Raw genomic sequence first — 6,633 nt, 5'->3', positions numbered from 1 at the left:
ACTTTTGTTATGTGGTCTGGGTCCAATGTTGAGTGTTCCCTCTGTGACCAAATCTCACAGGATGATTTATGAAAAACTGCACTATTTCCTAAGTGAATTCCAGTGCTGACTCAAGTATGAATGGGTTGGTTCTGGGCCTTGTTTGTGTCTATTTGCCTGTCCCTGGACCAATCTCAGTCTCTTATTTATACTCGTTTCATACCATTTTGGTCAGAGTAAAAATTGAAGACTTGCTTTGTGACCTAAACATATGGTCTATCCTGGAGAATATTCTGTGTGTGCTTTTGGATGTTCTATTTATGTCCATTAGAGCCATTTGATCTAAACTGTCATTCAAGTCCATTTTTTACTTATTAATTTTTAAATATGATAATCTATTTGTTGTTGAAAGTGGGTTATTGAAGTCTCCTACTCGTTACATTGCTGTCTGTTTCTCCTTTCTGATACATTAATAATTGTATTTTAATCAAATATATTGGGATTCTTCAAGCTGAAACTCCAATACTTTGGCCACCTTATATGAAGAGTTGACTCATTGGAAAAGACTCTGATGCTGGGGGGGATTGGGGGCAGGAGGAGAAGGGGACGACAGAGGATGAGATGGCTGGATGGCATCACCGACTCTATGGACATGAGTTTGAGTAAACTCCGGGAGTTGGTGATGGACAGGGAGGCCTGGCGTGCTGCGACTCACGGGGTCACAAAGAGTTGGACACGACTGAGCAACGGAACTGAACAGCCATTGATTTCAACAATTCCCTGAGGCATAAATTCCTCTATAAACAAATCCAATCAAGTTGTGACTTCTTCTGTGGGATAGTTTCTGAGGTCAGTGTTTGATATTTGTTCTGACTCCAAGAGGGCACCTCTCCACTGTCTTATTCCCTGGTTTTTACTTGCAAACTAGTCAACCTTTAGTCTAGGCTACATCTTCATTAGATCCATGAAAGACAACTCCCAGTTGTCTTTCACTGCAGCCACTACCTCTCTGAGAGTACCTTTCTGTAATTATTTTCAGCTAGTGAAATGATCAGTGACAGTGGAATAAAGGTTCAGTGTTTATTAACATTTCTCATATTCCAGGAATCAGTTGGGTGTTAACATGGGAAATGATGTAATTCAGTCTCTTGATGTTAGTGATGAAGAATTAGAAGCTCAAAAGAGTAAGTCATTGGACAAGGCTACAGATTAGGCCCCAGAATTCCAACCTTATGACAATCAAAACTGCTTTTTCCACCCTATGGTACATATTCACTAACTTAGCTCCAGGGTTCTCTGATCAAGTGAAATGTTGCTCTGTATGGAGGACTTTTAGAAGAAGAAATATTAAATTGAGGTGTGTGAAATTCATAGAATGAAGGTCCACTCAATTTTTATTCCAGATACTCTTCTGAGCTCAGAAAAACTAATATTTTCTGGATTTTTGAACTTACAAAGAACTAAGTTTGGATCCTAATAATTATGACCTTATATTTCTTAAATTCACTCATTCTTAGTTGCTTATTCATTTATTGATTATTTGCCTAGCTAGTTATTGCATGTTAAGAACTATTCTGGGTGCTACAGATTCAGCTGTTAAAAAAGATGCAAGACTGTCATGATGATTAATAGAGAAAGATAATACATCTGGAAGCACTGCTTTTCTAGAGCAAAATCATCAGCATGTGGTAATGCGACTTTCCCTCCAATTGTCCTGTGACAATCAGCAGGTGGGCTTGTGGACTTTTTCATAATTTCCATCTCGTCCACCACAGGTACGTATGCATCAGAAGCAGGGAAAGTTCAGTGTCATAACTGTTTCCTCCTCTTTAAAACCTGAGCAGGGACTTCCCACAGATGCACAAAAAAATCAGGTTCCCTCTTCTTTTCCACCCAACACTAAATACTTAGATGTGTGTGTGCATGCTCAGTCTGCAACCTCATGGAGTATAGCCTGCCAGCCTCCTCTGTCCATGGGATTTTCCAGGCAAGAATACTAAAGTGTTCTTGCCATGCCCTTTTCTAGGGGATCTTCCTGACCCAGGGATCGAACCCACATCTCTTGCATCTCCCTCATTGGGAGGCAGATTCTTTATCACTGAGCCACCTGGGAAGCCCCGTACTTAAATACTCATCATATACTCTGCTTCAAACTACAAAATGTGGTTTCTTGGTACTTAAACATGGAATATCATTTTTTCCCCATGACACTAGGGTGTCAGCCACTCCTCTCACCATATATGAGTCATTCCATCCCTTCACCTTCTCCCCAAGACCTGGGATCAGATTGCTGCTACTGCTGCTGCCTTCTTAAAAGATTCATCTGCTTAGAGACGAGTGATGCTGTTTCGCTTTCTTTTCCTATTGGTTAAAGACAAAGTTCAAAGGGGTGGGGATTTCTGGAAATGCTTTTCTTTCTTAAAATGCCTCAATGTGAAAAGCTCTAATACCTTCCTAAAAAGGAATTAACCTGGACCTGAATGAATGGATGAGGCAGATCCTGGGTTTGAGTGCTGAGCCTGTAGATGCTGCCTTTGAAAAGATATGATTCAGAAGAACAGTAAGGAAAAATAAATAACCATGAATCACATGAGCAAAAATAGTACTGGCTTGGGGTTGGAAGTACTGGAGGAATGAGGTGTGATGTAATTTAAGGAGAAGCCCTGATTGACTGGAGTGAATGTCCACATTGAAGAACAGTGTGGGATAAGAGTAGACAGAATAATTCTATTGCAATAGTCCTAGTATTAGTCTGGTTTCAAGATTCTGTGAGAAAGGGACGGGTTATGAGTTATGTGCTGAAAGGAGTTTGTGAAAAGAAACAGGATATGACTATGTGGATTGCCAAGAACTCTCCCCTTTCGGTTTTAAGCATAATTTAGATAGGTGTAGAGCCGTCTATGGGGTCGCACAGAGTCGGACACGACTGAAGCGACTTAGCAGCAGCAGCAGCAGCAGAGTGCTATAAGGGCTTTCCAGGTGGCGCTACCCGCCTGCCAATTTGGGAGACATAAGAGACACAGGTTCAATCCCTAGGTCAGGAAGATCCCCTGGAGGAGGGCATGGCAACACACTCCAATATTCTTGCCAGGAAAATTCCATGGACGGAGGAGCCTGGTGGGCTACAGTCCATGGGGTCACAAAGAGTCAGGCACAACTGAAGCGACTTAGCACACATGTGTACACACACACACACACACACAGTGCTGTAATCAGGATATCTGTTCCTTTTTGAGCATCTCTGGAAAGCCCCTGGAGGGATTAAATGGAAAGGAAATTGCTATGATACTAGTATCTCATTGCTGGTAAAAATTTAATCTTTGTGGTGGGGATAAGATGGAAAGGGGAGAGAGGTATTAAGGGCTATCTCTCCACCTGCTGGTTATCATGAGAAAGTGCAGGGACAATGATAGAGAGATCAGTAGTTCCAGGTCCCGATTAAGCATTTTTCAATTATCTCATTAGCGACCCCATGGACTGCGGCCCACCAGGCTCCTCCGTCTGTCCATGGGATTTTCCAGGAAAGAGTGCTGGAGTGGGATGCCATTGCCTTCTCCATTAATCTTTATAACAGATCTGCAAATAACATTTTATACTATTTTTTGGAAGTGATAGTAGGAGTAAAGAGTTTCTATCATGATTTCAAAAAGAAAAGAAGATTCTCTCTCTGGAAGCTATAAATTAGTAGAAATGTATTAGTTGAGCAAAGTATTCTTCAAGGCTTCCTGTGTGGCGCTAGTGGTAAAGAAACGGTCTGCCAATGCAGGAGATGTAGGAGACTCAGGCTTGATACCTGCTCCAGGAAGATCCCCTGGAGGAGGTCATGGTAACCTATTCCAGTATTCCTGCCTGGAGAATCCCCTGGACAGAGGAGCCTGGTGGGCTACAGTCCGTAGGGGCACAAAGAGTCGCACACGACTGAGGCAACTTAGCACACACACACGTTCTTCAAGGTGCTGGCATTGCCAGCATGAATGGGACCTACAGACTTGTACCTAGGAGTTCAGAGCCTACCTACTCTTGTTATAATGCACTGTAACAAGAGCTGTGATAGATTTGCAGTTAACTGAAAATATAATGTGATATGACACAGCTATTTCAAGGTTATGATGAGAACTAAATGAACTAAAGCATCTGGAAGTACATAACTCAGTGCCTTGTAGAAAATAATTGACAATTTGTTATTTGATTTTCCCTTCATTTGTCTGTGAAACCAGAGTTGGGACAGTAGACTTCATTCACAGTCTCCATCTCTTCTAGGCTAGGAACGGTGGGGAGACACCAACATCACAGCTTTTTTTTCGTGCTTTTAAATCATAGGAAGGGACTTCTCACATAGTTTGAAAAGTCAGGCATCATAGCTCTATTATTCTAGATGCCTATCTCCTCCAGTCCTCATTCTACATTTTGCTTTACTCTGCAAACCCTCTTTCCTTGACAACCACCTAACCATGTCCAGGATATTTTTGGCTTTTATTATCAATATCTAAGTTAGTCATCCCATCCTTTCCTAATTTCTACCCAAGACTTTAAATAAGACTTTGTGGTTGTGTGTATCTTAGTATCTGCTGGAGATAAGTGATGCTGCCTCATTCTTCATCTCCATTGGTTATATATATATAAACAGTTATCTGAGAAAGGATGTGGTTTTTCCAGAAAATCTTTCTCTTTCTCTTTATATTTCTCCAAAGTCTTACTCAGAAGGAAAGAACCAACACCCAGACTAATACGAGGAATGATCTTTTGGGTGCTATATCCAAAAGGAAATAAGAGACACTTATGAAAGACCTCAGGTTCCTCCCTTTTTTTTTAATCAAATATTAGTTGTAATACATGCCAGGAAGTCCAAAAATGCATAATATTCCTACTGTTTATTCCTACTGTTATCACACTAATCTCTTTGCCCAACTCATCATAACTAACCTTGGACTGCTAAATGTTTTCCTAGTAAATATTTTTTATAATCTCATTCCTTCATTTCTGAACAATGTAACTTCTTTATACTTTTTCAATGCCTTACCTAGCATAGTTTAAACTTTGCATATCGGCTCTGATCGCCCAGTGTTACTAAGGAAGAAATTTTAATTCTGTCAAAAGGACTCATCACTATTTACCACCTCCTGACCATCCCTCCCCCTACACACATGATTTCACTGTGGTTCCTAATCCCCAGATGTCTCTAGACAATCTGAAACATAACCCCTTCCTCTATGTTCTAAGTCTCACTTCCTCCAGAACTCACATCTCTACGAATACTTCCTTTTTGTTGTAAAGTATGTTTTTACTTATTTTTAATTATTTTGTTTTATCTTGAAAATTAGTGTCACCAAGTTGTGTTTTGCTTGTTTTTTAACAGATGTGTCATGGTAGGTTTCGTCACATTTAAAAAAAATATTTTATATCTCTATCTTTACTATGGGCTTTAGTCTTTTTAAAAGTAGAATCTAAGTCATGTGTATATTTTAAGCCTTAGCATTAGAAGAATTCTATGCATATAGGAAGCACTCAATAAACATTGTGAATTGAATACCCCCAAAACTAGGGCTTCCCTGGTGGCTCAGTTGGTTAAGAATCTGCCTGCGATGAAGGAAACCTGGGTTCAATCCCTGCATCAGGAAGATCCCCTGGAAAAGGAAATGGCGACTCACTCCAGTATTCTTGCCTGAGAAATCCCATGGACAGAGGAGCCTGGAGGGCTACAGTTCATGTGGTTGCAACAGTCGGACATGGCTTACTGACTAAACCTACCTACCTAACTAGATTGCATGTGTAATGTACCTGTACATGTGGTAGGTTCTCAGCTAAAATTTGTTAAATGGTGGTGAATGGTTAGTATCATTGTAGGGAAAATATATGAGGGATAGGCATCAAGAATATTTTGCTGACTGTGAGGATATGAGATTTGGAAATGTGTGAAAGAGGGACAACCCCAAAGTGTCTTTTCACCAAATTACTGCTTCCTACTGCCAATCTGTGTGACGCCAGCAATTTCTCCTGTGTAGAAACAGATAATTATTTCTTCCTAGAAAATGAGAGAATAAACTGACTAGTGACCAAGGGTTAACCAGTCCCAGGATCATTTCCCAGATTACACCCAGTGCTCCTCATTGCGGGGAGCTGCCCGTGAGAACGGGGTCCTTCGTCTGAAGGACACAGCTCTGGGAGCTGCCTCAGTCCTTGAGGGTTTGATTGCAAACATAGCTCTCTGTCCTGCCACCCCAGAGATTAGGCGCTTATTTACTGCAGACACCTGGAGTTCTGGACAAACTTCTCATGCACAGGGAAATGTTATCTGGTGTAAGAAATAATAACAGGGTGCCATTCCCATGCTCTCAAGATTTCTTGTGACTTTTTGTAAGATGTATAGGTCAACAAAGAAAATGTTAACTGTCTTGTCTTTCTCACGCTCTCCTGTATAAATATAAGATGCTGAATAAAGTCGTGGTCAGACCGCTTCCCTTTGTGGAGACGTGTCTGAACCTCTCGACCCCATCTTTGTTGTAGTATTCCTTTGCTGTAGTTTTCTTTCTCAGCCGCGCCGTGCACGTTCTCGGGACCTGATCGACTTTGCCGGCTGGCACCGGCACCTCATTTCATAATTTCTTATTAATCACAAAACATTTTCTGGATTTAGGGTGTTTGGTCTTTTGGATG

This window comes from Bubalus bubalis, chromosome 2, assembly GCF_019923935.1.
Source record: "Bubalus bubalis isolate 160015118507 breed Murrah chromosome 2, NDDB_SH_1, whole genome shotgun sequence".
NCBI lineage: Eukaryota > Metazoa > Chordata > Mammalia > Artiodactyla > Bovidae > Bubalus > Bubalus bubalis.
This window is presented reverse-complemented; position numbering follows the sequence as displayed.